General features: G+C 38.5%; 1 protein-coding gene across 2 annotated transcripts in view; it reads left to right on the forward strand.

Moving 5' to 3' along the window:
* The window catches only part of rassf7a (Ras association domain family member 7a), a 72,914-nt gene that overhangs the window by 14,001 nt on the left and 43,545 nt on the right, over positions 1–15,368 (forward strand). Inside the window, exon 1 of one of the 2 annotated variants that reach the window (XM_067436459.1) lies at positions 7,681–7,816. The exons of the other annotated variant lie outside the window; for it this stretch is intronic. The gene's annotated coding sequence lies outside the window, so the exon portion shown is untranslated. Of the gene's footprint in view, positions 1–7,680; positions 7,817–15,368 lie in introns of those variants that run through there. 2 annotated transcript variants of the gene reach the window in all.

The raw sequence follows: 15,368 nt of genomic DNA on the forward strand, positions 1-15,368 counted from the left end.
AATAAATTATCCAATAACAATACACATTAAAAAAACAAGCAGCATACCAACGTTCAACAATGTTCAAACCAAATCTACAGTCCCTGACAAAAGTCTTGTCGCTTGTGTACAAACTGACCTAAAATGCCGCTGAAATATATTTCTAATCAAGATTTTTTGATTAGAAATATATTTCAGCGGCTTGTGTACAAACTGACCTAAAATGCCGCTGAAATATATTTCTAATCAAGATTTTTTGACAAGAAATGGCTCATTTTAATCCCACCAGCTTTTGTGATAATGTTTCAGTAAAAAACTAAACTTTCAAAAAGTATTCTAATATTCACAGCTTGGCAAAGCCCATTGAGTCAATTTTTGCAAAGACATAAGTGTTGTCACCTTGTCATATGAGCTTCACCTTTGACTAATAATGGATCAATTAGGTCTCAAGTGTGTATAAAAAGAACCCCAGTACACTAGACCTTCACATCAACTGCAACTAGACCTCTGCAAACATGCCGAAGATTTACCCAGAGACTAAAGTTTTGATTATCAAGAGGCTGAAGACCCGATCCACTGCTGATGTGGCAGACACCTTCAATGTGTCTCAGCGTCAAGTACAGAGGATAAAAAAAAGATTTGAAGAGACTGGAGACGTTTTTGACAAGCCCAGGTCAGGCAGACCCCGCAAGACAACTGCTCGAGAGGACCGTTTGTTGGCTCGAAAATCCAAGGCCAGCCCATCTTCCACTGCAGCAGAGCTCCACGAGACCTGGTCACCTGAAGTCCCTGTGTCAACCAGAACAGTTTGTCGGATTCTGTCTCGAAATGGCCTCCATGGTCGAATCAGTGCCCAGAAGCCAGCACTAAACAAAAGACAATTGAAAAACCATGTGGCATTTGCCAAGGCCCACATCCTGCTAAAAGGATGGACGCAGGAAAAGTGGCAGAAGGTGGATTTTCAGATGAATCTTCAGTTGAATTACACCACAGTCACCGCAAATATTGCAGGAGACCTACTGGTGCCCGAATGGATCCGAGATTCGCCCAGAAAATAGTGAAGTTTGGTGGCGGAAAAATCATGGTCTGGGGTTACATCCAGTATGGGGGTGTGGGAGAGATCTGCAGGGTGGAAGGCAACATCAATAGTCTAAAATACCAAGAAATCTTAGCTACCTCTTATATTCCCAACCATAAAAGAGGCCAAATTCTGCAGCAGGACGGTGCTCCATCGCATACTTCCATCTCCACATCAAAGTTCCTCAAGGCGAAGAAGATCAAGATGCTCCAGGATTGGCCAGCCCAGTCACCAGACATGAACATCATTGAGCATATGTGGGGTAGGATGAAAGAGGACGCATGGAAGACGAAACCAAAGAATATTGATGAACTCTGGGAGGCATGCAAGACTGCTTCCTTTAGCTATTCCTGATGACTTCGTCAATAAATTGTATGAATCCTTGCCAAACCGCATGGATGCAGTCCTTCAAGCTCATGGAAGTCATACAAGATATTACATTTGGATCTCACAGCACCACAAATTAATTTGCTGACATATTTTTGTATTTGCAGTAAATTTGTTCAATTTCTGTATAGGCGACAAAACTTTTGTCTTGCCAAAATTTGACCTTTCTGTCTTGATTAAATGATAAATATTTTTTCTGTGAAAATTATTTATTTCAGTGCATTAAACATCATTTGGGAGGGTTTTAGCTTTTCATATGAGCTATTTCTAACACCAATGAATTAATTAAAGGTCAGGTTAATATCAGGTATTTCTAGAAAATAGATAAGCGACAAGACTTGTCAGGGACTGTATGCCCTTGTAAACAGGTCTTTAGCTAGTGTGTAATGTTGCTATTTGAGCATAAACAACATCTGCAAAGTTACAACCTATTGTATTGTAAATTGTATGTTGTAGCAAGGAAGTAAATGTATGACAACGCTGTTGGCTCTGCAAACCAGTTTGTTAACCCTTTGACACGCATGATCACATTCTAGGCTGGTCCCTGCAGCGGACGATCACATATGATTAGAAAGTTCAGCGTTTTGCTTTAGTGCGTTGAGTGAGTGAGAGACTGACTTGAGCTCAGTGTCTTTTAATGTTTATTTTAGGTTTCATACACTTCAAATTACATTACACAATCAGAAAAATGTCACACATCAGGAGAAGTGGATGATCTTAGGTTGTAAATCCAGAATGCCCCATCCCCTTCAGTGTTTAAAGGGGTACTTCAGCACTGGGAAGATGAATCTGTATTTAAACTGGGTCATTAATGTAGTAGAACCAGCACCCATATCACCCTGTAGCCCAAGACTGGTTTCCCACTGAAGCTAAGCAGTGCTGAGCCTGGTCAGTACCTGGATGGGAGACCAACTGCGAAAACCAGGTTGCTGCTGGGAGAGGTGTTAGTGAGGCCAGCAGAGGGTGCTCACCCTGTAGTCTGAGTGATGGGGACACTGTACCATAGATATCCATAATAAAGGTTAGATGTCTTACTAGGGCTGGGTTTCGATTCAAATTTCAAGAATCGATTCGATTCCGATTCTCAAGATCTTGAATCGATTATCATTATTTAATTCGATCCGATCTGATCCGATCCGATCTTCGAGATTTAGATAAGTGTTTTTGAAGAAAGCATTTTTTTTTCCAGCTGTTACCTGAATTACAGGACTGTAGTTATGCAACATATTGATACTATTATTATAGACATTCAACTGCAAATTAATGGAGTATTGATGGTTGTAAAGAACAATCCCCCTTCCAGGTTGCTCTAGTCAGCGAACGCGCACTGTGGAGCTGTGCTGTCGCGCGCCGTCATGACAACGCAGCCATTACAACTTCCTTGGCAGTAAGAGCGCGCTGCAGTGAGAACGGATGTGTTCTTCAGCACGGTGACGGCGGTATAACGTTAGGCTGTGTGTCCACCAAAGCGTTTTTAGCCAGCTGAAAACGCTAGGCGCTCAGCTGAAAACTCCCCGCTGTGAACGCTTGAGAGCGTTTTGGCAGGCAGCGTTTTTTCTCCTCAGTTGAGACTTGCTTGTTGTTATGATACGGAAAATCCTACTCGCTCCGTGCCTCGGTGCGCTCCAGGCGTTCTAAAAACGTGGCGCTCTCATTGAAAACAATTGAAAATGGCAGCCAGTATTCTCTGTCTGCGGCATTTCTGGAGTTTTCAAAGCTGCCATGTTCGTTGTGTTAATGTCCTTCCACCTCGCGCGCATGCGTGAATTCAATGACACGGCAAATTTAAAATTCAATGTAGGCCTATTATTAAATCGATCCTCTGAGTTACGGATCGATCTTTAGAAATTAATATGAAAATCGATTCAGAATAGGGGAATCGACTTTTTCAACACAGCCCTATGTCTTACTGCGGAGTCACCATCGTCATCACCAGCGGCCTTGTCACAGGCAAGCTTTCTGTCGGGCTCTGTGGAACCTGATGTAAGATGAGTGATCTGTACGAACATAAATACTCTTATCTCGCTGAAATCTTGATGGATTTACAAATGGTTTGGTTTCTTACAAATGTTATTAACATTATATGTGTGTGTGTGTGTGTGTGTGTGTGTGTGTGTGTGTGTGTGTGTGTGTGATATATATAATTAATACATTTCTCATGTTGCTATTCGGTACACAGTTTTAGTACCCTATATATTGATTTAACATAAATACCTTTTTTATTGCACCTATCTGTTCTGTTCAATGTTACTTTCATATTGAATTCCATGGCTATAATTATTCATAAGTATGTAGTGTCATAACTACATCTCTGACGTTTATAACAAACGAAACAGTTTGAAAATTGGTTGAAATTTGAGCAAGTTATGGTTATTTAAAAGTATATGCACCATTAAAACACACTGTTACAAGTGAGTGAGCTGCCTATGACAAGATGGCCGCAAGTTGCGCACGGCGGCCTCCATTGGCCAACAGCGCGCACGAGACATCTAGCCTTTATTATGGATATCTATGCACTGTACTGTCAAAGAGCACCATCTTGATGAACTGTCAACAAAACCTGATGATGTAACTCCCTCACGCGATTATGATTGGCCGATTGATAAGCCTAAATCTAATTGGCTAAAGAATACGACTTATCCAGGTGGTAGGAGAGCGCTCCCAGGAAAGTCTCAAAATACACACACACAAATCCAAGGCAATTCACACGCAAATGACGATTTCAACATTCACGTTTTCAAGGACAAACTTGTAAATTTTAAACATTCAAAAGTTTTTGTGCACAGTTGTAAATCTATGAATTGTGTTTTGCATTTGTGAATGTATTTTATGAACATGACTTTATTTTGCGCACATAAATAGTTTTTGCACGTAAATTTGTTTTCATGTAATGTAAACAAAGCGGTGGCATATTCTATCCTAACTTTCCCCTCACGCGCCGTCATGGCCATATAACGCGAAACACTTTTCACTCTACGAGAAATCTCACCACTTTTTAATCTTGCAAGATTTCATGGCACAAGATCTCGTCACACCCCTACAATATATTGTATGTTTTTACATTGCTTTATTTAATCAAAATAAGGTACCATACTTAACTTTTTTATACTAAGTTATACAAGATTTAACAAAAAAAAATGTAAGTCAGTTCAGTGTAATTTAAGTTGAAATGACTAGTTGATTGCACTTAAAAATTTAAGGAAGTAGGCTTTTTTTCTTTCTTTTTTTTTACAGTGTGTTACAATTTCCATTATGAATTCCTTGCATGCCTTTCTGCCCAAACGTGATTTACCATGTTCTTTCTGGATAAAGTGGACTAGATTTTGGTGGACATGGGAATCAAATGGTGTCTGTCTCTCCTCCTGCAAAAGCTTTTCACAGTGACTCATCTGTCCAGCTGCTAGATGGATCGAGAACAAAAAGAGCTTATGTACCATCTGGAGATAGCGCATACTTCTGCACGGGCACCCGCTTCACATCACACACACACACACACACACACACACACACACACACACACACACACACACACACACACGTAGTGACTATCAGACTATGCCTCCTGAGTTATGCCTCCACTTTACATTTCCCATGAGAGAAATATGTTGAGATTTACCACTTTAAGCTCCTGAAACACAATCTTTAATTATTGCATTGCTTTTTGGATTATGTTACATATTCTCATTATTGAAACAGGGCAAATGAGCAGTGAAAAAATAATTTTAAGTGATATCATTGCCTTTTCGAGTTTCGGTTTACAGGTTTAATTGGAAACAGGTTCGGTTTAATTGGAAATTGGTATTCTTTGGCATTTGTACCCATTTTGCCAAAGAAAACCAATACTATCAAGGGAGTAATTCACCCCAAAATAACAACCGTCATCATTTACTCACCCTCATGTCACTCCACAATACATAAAATGCAGTCCAGAAACACACACATTTGCATTCCACTGCACTGCCTTTACATTGTTTTTTAAATGTAACATGAACCAGACAGATGGTTTTTAACATTGTGTTTGTGTCTTTTGCATGATACAGCGTTCTAAAAAAGTGGCATTTGAGTTAAAAGAAGTTTGCATTTTTGCATTTTTCAAGTTTGCATTTCATTTTTTTTTTTATTATACTGTGGTCTGAGGTCAACTAATGACATTGTGTGGTTTTTACATTCAAAAACATCATAATGAATAAGTACTAGGCTATTTTCTACACTGGTTTTGATTGGTGTGCCGCACTGAAGACTTGGAAGTAAACGCCCACGGCTAGGATTGGATAAGATTAGCATATTTAATGAGCTTTTGCTTCCCTGTCAGTTCACATGAGGGAGGGATTGCTTTGAAAGCGGCAACCGGAATGATTCTCTCACAGGGCTCGTAAACGTCTTTATCAGACAAACACAATAATTTATCTCTCATCCACCTGTGATTTATTGAAATTTTATTTTTTTATTCCTTGCTGGCTTTCCCGATCGGTGGATATAAGTGAGAATCGCACACACGCGTGCCCCCTGCAAATATCAAGTCAAGAGAGTGAACAACACCGATCAAGAGAGGAATATTATGTCACTATTTAAGGCTTATGTTTTGGTAGCCTGACTGGAAAACATATATCCCTCGGATGTTGGGCTTTGCGAACCCTGGCCCATAACGTTACATGTCCGAGTCTGATCCCGAATCGCAATGGACTAACAAATAAAGGATTCTCCAGCCTGTGACAGCGTGCTAATGTATGTTCTGTTAGACACGTACACATAATCAAAACGATCTGTAACAATGCAATAATATCACTTATGAAAAAACATGTTTTACTCACATAAGTGTTTTGCACCATTCCTGTTGGATCCAATATAGAAGGCACAGCATTGTGTTTTAATCTCAATATGTCTGCGAATCCAGTCTCAACCTGACTTTTATTTACAAAGATTCAGCGGTGAAATGATGCGAACAAACGTGCACTCATTCCTAATATTAGAATCCGAAGGAAGCCTATGCAGTGACTCTGTTTTTCTGCAACCAGCCACAGCGCAATATCTTGCTATCTTCGGCATGTTTATTGCTAGGTATCACGATTCATTTAGCTCAACGAGTCGGTGGGCGGGGCTACAGAATCAGGCTTACATATTCATCTGTTGAGGCGGCATTCCCCGTTCTATTACGTCATTGATCAATATATATTTGAAAGCTCGCTTTCTGGGCCTGGTGTCAATAAAAGCTTTTCTTTGACTAACAAGAAAGTTTTCAGCTCTGAAACTTACAGGATAATCTTATATCACAATTCACTTTTATATATCAAAGGCTCAAAGGAAAGTAGATTTCTAAATTCATCACCCCTTTAATTAAACTGAAAAACATCACCCCTTTAACCCCTTTAATTAAACTGAGCAGTGTGAACATTATGAGAAACATCTCCGTTTATTTGTAATGTAAAGACATACTGTCATACAGGTTTGGAATGATGTGAGATAAAGATGTGATCTGAATAAATAATCACAGAATATACATTTTTTGGTGAACTGTCACTTCATGAACAGGTTTAATAGTAAATGAGTTTATGTAAATCTTGGTATAAATCTGTATTAACAGTGGGAATCTTTCTATCCCGTTCTGCTTGAAATCTTCAAGGTTGCACATTTTGTGTCTGTGTTGTTTTGTATTCCTGTCACACTAAGGTCAGTCAAAGAAAAATCTATCCCTTTTTGCAAACCACAGAGATGAACTATTGCTCACTGGGTTTTATGGACCGTAATATTGCTCCATGATTACATCAGAGTCACTGCGATGTTTGTTGGGCTCTTAACATGATGAACCTCCTGAAATAACATGAAACACAATTGAACAAAATTAGTTTGAGGGTGCGTTGTCATACCTTCATGATTCTGAAGTGCGTTTTAACCTCTTTGTGAAAGTTTGCCTTCACATAATTTTTTCGATGGAATACAATAATTGTTTTTTCACAGGTTTTTAAAGTTCACTGGATTTGCTTGGCTGAAGGAATGGCCCCTAAACAAGCATAAAGTTGGTGCCTCACCATGGTGTGATTGCTTGCTGTTTGATTTCTTTTGTGACTCTTTCAAGCGTCCATTCCTCCCCCAAATGCCCTGACAACTCCTGCCCACCCCAACCCCACTCATGTTTTGTGTGCTGCTCAAACACTGGTCATGTGACTTCTGTCCCAACACAATCACAGTGCCTCACTATTGGTCGGTTGCTTTGAAAGAGCATCAGTCTCCCTGGTAACGGAATGGCGGCACCACTTCAGATTGTCTCCGGGCCCCTCCTAACGTTTCACACGGACTCTCACGTACCAAATCAGGTGGCTTCAACTGTCTCGCGCTCTCAGACGAGTCTTGCACTTTCTAAAGATAGCATTATAGGTGAGTAACCTGTTTTTTATGGGCATGTTAGGCATACAGGGCTTCATTTTTCAAAATCTTGAAGTTTCATGCAACCTTGCAGGGTCTAAGCACGTTGTTAGATTTGCAAGAGTTAGAGAAAATAAGCTTGATTTTTAGATGTTCTGTTCCATTTGAGAGATGTTTTATCACTCAGAAGTGCTGGCTTTTCTAATCACATAGATCTTGTGTTCTTGGTCATGTTAATTATTACATTTGTTTGTGTTACCATAGTGTAATAATGTATAATGTATACATAATGTATTTTTGGAAAATTACGAAATTATGAAATGTTCTTCAGGGAGAGGGGGGGGGATTTAGGAAATGTGCAAGAAAATGCTTCTTGATGGTACCACTCCATAAAGTATTTGTTGTATAGCCTTGATTTTTATTCATTTTTTTTCCTTTTGTAGTGAAGGTCCAATTGCTGCCTCCAAAATGTATCAAAAAGTCATTGCATTAGATTAAAAAAAAAAAGACAAACCAAGTGGTATCTGAAAACAAATGCTGTAAGCACAGTCTCACAAAAATTTTTTTTTTTAGAGTTATTAGCTTCATGCTTAGTTTTTATCATACAAATCTACGATCATACAAGGTCATTTGCAAAGGATATGTTTAAAAAAAATTATACAGAGTATGAGGAGTCACTTTTAAATCCAGTGTTTGCATAACATCCCGGCTAGATGTGTCCATCAACAAATGTATTATTGCCAAGTGTTAAAATACCACTTGATTTTGATATTTTTATGTGCACAGTTTATTTGCAGTGTGTTGTAATCACTCTTTTGTATATCGATGAGGATGTGAGCACTTGTTGAATGACATGGCATCACTACTAGTTGCTTTAACAATCCTGAAATTCCTGTTGACCTGTTGCCCTCAGGAATGATTCCTTGTCTGGAATCCCGCCAATACTGTCATTTCCACAAACCTGCTTTTATTATTGTCTCTCTAGAGCGCTCCAGAAGCCGAACAAAGCTTCATTCAAACTGAAGATGTGCTGGCTATAATTCAGTAACATCTGTTAATATGTTTTGAAATGTGTATGACATTTGGGTATCTGATTCTACAAATGAATTAACAAGAATCATTTCTAAGAAATTAAACAAAAACTTCTTTATATGTCTACCGCACTGTCTGTAGCTCTTTGATGGTGATGAAGGATGAAAGTGAAATGTTTTGAAAGCGTCATTGTTCTCTGTGTTTGGATATCTGTCAGACAGAGATAGGGGGGCCTTTTGAAAGATGAGTTCACATGCCTTTTGTTTCTTGTGCCCCATGACCCCCAGGCACATGACAGGTGATTTTGTTCATACCCCTCTTCCTGAGCTTCTAAAAGCCTTTCTGACAGGAAGAAAAACAACCGACCCACCCAAAACCGCACCTCCAAGTGTTGTAGCTCTCACTGGAGACGTGACCTTGGAGTACTTGAAGCTGTTTTACAGTCTTATAGACCCAAAGATCTCCAGGTGCACAGATAGTTAGTTGTCTTTGTCATTGCTCATACTTGTGGATAGAGATTTGCTGGTCTTAGTGGTTTAGTTGGTCTCCCAGCAAGGCCAAGCTGGTGTTTATCTGGCCAGCTGGTCTCCCAATCTGACGAATTCCCAAAACCCTTTCTAAAACCAACATCGCGGCTAATGGTTTTGTGGAAACCTAGATATATTTTTATTTTTTAGCATTCTTTGATGATTAGAAACTTCAAAAGATCCATATTTATTTGAAAATAGAAATCATTTGTTACATTATAAATGTCTTCCTTTTGATAAATTTAAAGCATCCTTACTGAATAAAACTATTTGTTTCTAAAATGCACACTTAGTATAGCATGTATATGGGATATATTGATGTTAATCAGAAGAGATAACACATACATATGTTGTCATTTCAAAACAAAACTGGTAGGTGGCAGCTGTGGTTGCCAGAATAATTCAATAAAAATACAGTCAAAATCAAAAGATATTTACAGAACAGCAATCCAGGAGCCTTTTTGTGCTGATTTAGAAAGGCCATGTTGCCACTTAAATCTGTTTTGTACTTTCAACATATACCGTCATCACCATAATAACACTGGTAGTAAATGAAGTCAAAGTTCATCACAAGTAGCTTTTCCACAAGCTGAGGGAAATACTATATAGAAAGTGCATGCAATGTAATGCACACAAACTCAAAACAAACATTGTCATGGTAACACACAACAGTAAAATAATACAATAAACAATAATTTAACATCACATAATTTTATGGACATAACTGAACTAAAAAAACTAAGTAGATCGCCCAGCGATTGGGCAAGGCCGTAACAATGATATTGATTTTACCAATTCGAGCACGAGTCCGATGATGAAACATTGGAAGAACTAGTTATTCAACTCGAAACTCCATCTCAAGGATGACTTGAGCAGGACGTTTCTAAGTGATAGACTACTCATGTTCATTTATAAGATGTTGCAGCTGTATTTCCTCACCATCAGCATTAACAAGTGTACAGTGGGTAATAAAAAAGTATTCAGACCCTCTTACATTTTCCACTCTGTTATATTGTAGCCATTTGCTAAAATCATTTAAGGTAATTTTGTTTCTCATTAATGTACACACAGCACCCCATATTGACAGAAAAACAAAGAATTGTTGAAATATCACATGGTCCAAAGCATTCAGACCCTTTGCTGTGGCACTCATATATTTAACTCAGATGCTGTCCATTTCTTCTGATCGTCCCTGAGATGGTTCTACACCTTTATTTGAGTCCAGCTCTGTTTGATTATACTGATTGGACTTGATTAGAAAGGCCACACACCTGTCTATATAAGACATTACAGCTCACAGTGCATGTCAGAGCAAATGAGAATCACGAGGTCAAAGGAACTGCCTGAAGAGCTCATAGACAGAATTGTGGCAAGGCACAGATCTGGCCAAGGTTGCAAAAAAAATTCTGCTGCAATTAATGTTCCTTAGAGCACTGTGGCCTCCATAATCCTTAAATAGAAGATGTTTGGAACGACCAGAATCCTTCCTAGAGCTGGCCATCCGGCCAAACTGAGCTATCGGGGGAAAGAGCCTTGGTGAGAAGGATAAAGAAGAACCCAAAGATCACTGTGGCTGAGCTCCAAAGATTCAGTGATGGGAGAAAGAAAAGATTATCTGGTCTATCGAGACCAAGATAGAACTTTTTGGCCTTAATTTGAAGCGGTATGTGTGGATAAAAATATTACCTGTCCAATACAGTCCCAACAGTGAAGCATGGTGGTGGCAGCATCATGCTGTGGGGGTGTTGTTCAGCTGCAGGTAGAGGACGACTGGAAAAATGAATGCGGCCAAGTACAGGGATATCCTGGATGAAAACCTCCAGAGTGCTCAAGACCTCAGACTGGGCCGAAGGTGTGCCTTCCAACAAGACAATGACCCTAAGCACATAGCTAAAATAACGAAGGAGTGGCTTCAAATCAACTCTGTGACTGTTCCTGAATGGCCCAGCCAGAGCCCTGACTTAAACCCAATTGAGCATCTCTGGAGAGACCTGAAAATGGCTGTCCATCAATGTTTACCATCCAACCTGACAGAACTGGAGAGGATCGGGGGGTGGGGGTGGGGGGTGTACATTAATGAGGAAGAAAATAACTTAAATGATGTTAGCAAATGGCTGCAATATAACGAAGAGTGAACATTTTTAGGGGGTCTGAATACTTTCCGTACCAACTGTATGTCCATCAGCAAATCAATATATTGCAGTGCACATTTGGGAACTGTATCAGTTAGCGGAGCACTAACTTGAAAGACTGATGTAACATTTGCAAAACAAATCTTGCTCCATCCTTTATCTTTACTCAAAGAAGTAAGAACAATAGGCAATTTGCATTAATAGACAGAAACGTACACAATATAAAACACAAAACTACATATTTTGAACACCTGGTAGAAAATATATACATCACAGTTTTTTCATACTTACAGGTTGTGATTCTGAGCTGGTCCATACTGACAGATCTTTGGAAAGCAAGTGGTTTGTCAATCCCATGCTGAACTCAGCGATTTGAGAAGCAGTCGTCAGTAAAAATGACACTTTTGTGGGTGGACAACATGCAACATAGGTGGGCATTATGCAAAGGTTTTTTGTAGTGACGTAAAAATTTCTCTCATTGAGACTCGAACAAAAAAAACGTCCCATATAGGTGGTTCAGAATCGAAAGCAGAATTCTTTGTTTTGGGATAACTTTATTTATCGTGCACTTTCAACTTTGAAGAACGTTTACATTCACAAACGTCTACATTACAAACTGTATGAAAGGGAATACTCGAAAACCATCAAATGTGAAGTGTCGCACAATAAAATGGGAATGCCGGTTTATGACAGTTAAAATTTCCTGTGTATTTAGTACAGGAACTTACTGTTAAACAATTTAGGTTTTACTGTCACATTTTACAGTATTTTTCATTTAACAATTACAATCGTAGTTACATAAGCAAAATATTGAACATTTTATTGATATTTAAAATTTTGGCTGACAGGCTGCTATTTTTACCATTATACTATGAACTATTTTTACATTACATTTTACATTATGGCAAATTAACAGTCAAATACCAATAGTAAAATTCGATACAATTTTGTCTAAATAAATTTAAACTAAAAAACTTGCTACAAATAAAATCATGCATCACAACATTGCAATGTGAAGTATGAAAATCGATATTCCTCTTGAGATTTGCCAAAGATTTAGCAGAGTAGTACTTTTTTAATATTTGAAACAAAGGTAATGTAAATGTTGAATAGGTAATGTAAAAAAATAAGCATTCACAATTATAAGTATCGGCAGATATCAATAACTGGGAAAAATCTCCCATTTCTACCAATATTACAGATATATCATGCATTCCTAAAACTATCAAAGTTTTATAGGGTTGATTAGGATTCCGTTTCAACAAACAAGCACTGATCTTTCAGTTGCAACTGCGCATGTAAAATATCTGCCAAGATGAGTCAGGAGTAAAATGCAAGTTTATTATTTTCTAGAGAAAATGACACATCATTCTGAATGGGCACTTCCTCACTGTGAATCTGACCAAATAATCAGCAAATCATCAGATTTATAAATAATGATAACTAACTAAGTAACTATAGTTTTTTTTTTTTTTTTTTTTTTTTTTTTTTACTTGAGGAAAGAAACAAAATAGTGGCATTAAGTTCATGGTATGTTTGTATTGGTATTATAGACTTTTGTGGTTCTGTGAGTTTTGGTGCAAGCTTAACTTCAAAATCTAAATGTTGTTGAATATATGCTGCTTCGGGGTGTGCATTTAAAAAATAGACCTGAAACTCAAGCTGTTTTGAATTGTCTTGACCCTAGGGAGGAAGGAGAAAACTTTCATTGTTGACAATGTGATTTGTGGCTGTGCTTTACTGAGTTATAGGAGTTTAACTGCGAAATGAGAAGTGTAAGTTGCACTGCGCACAAATCCCAGCAAACGACAAAGAACTCTGTCATCATGTGGTGACCGTAATGACAGAGTTGGGCTATATTTAACCGCGCCATCTATAAACAACAATCAAGCAGCTCTACCTTGTTTTGTTTCAGCTTTCACTTCATCCTGCATTTGATGTCAAAGCTAAGCATTGCATCTTGTGGAGAAGCTTTATGTATGTGTGTAAATCACTGTTACTTGACAAGATTGCATTTTTAAAGCATATGTTGACTGTCGTGGAATGTATACGGCAAAACTCATTTTGGCGTGTCTATGGCACGCTGTTTTTCGCGTGCATATGATACGCATTTTATGGCGTATTATACATACGAACCCCCCACCCCACCACCCTAAACCTACCCAAGCGCGTGTCATATATACGCCCCACTACCCTAAACCTACCCAAGCGCGTGTCATATATACGCCCCACTACCCTAAACCTACCCAAGCGCGTGTCATATATACGCCCCACTACCCTAAACCTACCCAAGCGCGTGTCATATATACGCCCCACTACCCTAAACCTACCCAAGCGCGTGTCATATATATGCCATAAAGTGCGTATCATATGCACGCGAAAAACAGCGTGTCATATGCACGCCAAAATGAGTTTTGGCGTATACATTCCACGACATTGCACACTCGTACTATTTATACGCATTTATGTGTGATCGGGTTGGGTTTTCTGAATATTTCGACTTAAAAACGGAAAGCAGTCCGCTGGAACGTAGATAATTTACTTTATAAAGTTTTAAATATGGATATTGTTCTTACACAAACACATCGATTTACTTCAGAAGGCCTTTATTAACCTCCCAGAGCCGTGTGGAAGTATGTTTATGATGGACAGATGCACTTTTATGTACTACAAAAATTAAGAAACATTTACTGCCCTTGTATAGTGGAAGAGCCAGGACATTTTTTTATATAACCTGATTGTGTTCGTCTGAAAGAAGAAAGTCCTATACACCTATGACTTGAGGGTGATTAAATCATGGGGTTATTTTCATTTTTGGGTGAACTAATCCTTTGATGTTTTGTTTTTTTCAAGAATGTCCTCCTTTTAATGAGGTGTTTTTCATAATTTTCTTCTTTCTTCATTATGTGAAAGCACACACCATTTAAAAACACAACCTGTTTACAACGTTGGCTAGCCTGTTCCAATTATGGGCTGCTGCTTTTTGTTTTGTTTCATCAAGGTCAGATAGTTTTATCAAACAAAAATGTTTCACTTCCCTCTTGAAGAAGAGCTTTGTCTGTTATTTGTAACAAGAAAGATGAATGCGAGGTTCATAGCCTTACCAAAAACTGTTATCAAATGTCATGGTGTATATGTGCAGTCAAAGGAATAGTTCACGCAAACAAGCAAAATCTCACCATCATTTTGTTCCAAACCCATATGTCTTTCTTTCTTCCCTGAAACACAAAAAAGAGTTTGGGTTTTTTGGATGTACTAAAGTCAAGTCACCTTTATTTATATAGCGCTTTTTACAATGCCAATTGTTTCAAAGCAGCTTCACAGTGTTAACAGGAAAACAATGCAATAGAATTTGATGCGGGCAGATCAGTAACATAGTTAAAATTTAAGTGTCTTCAACTGAGCAAGCCAAAAGCCAAAGACCAAAACTCCTTCAGGGCCAGAATAGAGAGGGGAAAAAAACCTTGGGAGAAACCAGGCCACTTCTCTTCTGGCCGATGAACAAACAGTGTATGATTATAATTTTGGCAACATTACAAAAGTCATAAAGCCATGTTCAGACTTGCAGCAAAAATTGATTTCAGATCAGATTCAGCATTCAAATAAGGTCAAATTCAGGGATTTAAACCAGATAGGAGTTTAAATCCAGTCAGATTTTTACAGATGTGTCTCAGTCTGGACGCTCTGCCTGTTAAAATCTGATTTCAAGCTGCCTTTTGTATCACTCTTGATGCTACACACTGTAAACCCGAGTAAGCTGGGCTTGCTCAAAAATGTGAGGTAATCAGTTCAATCTAATTTTGAGTTATGATGTTCCCAATTTTAAGTAAGCAGAACTATCAAGTTTTGAGTTTGTAGTAATCATGCATGTTA

Source organism: Pseudorasbora parva, chromosome 25 (assembly GCF_024679245.1).
Source record: "Pseudorasbora parva isolate DD20220531a chromosome 25, ASM2467924v1, whole genome shotgun sequence".
Lineage (NCBI taxonomy): Eukaryota > Metazoa > Chordata > Actinopteri > Cypriniformes > Gobionidae > Pseudorasbora > Pseudorasbora parva.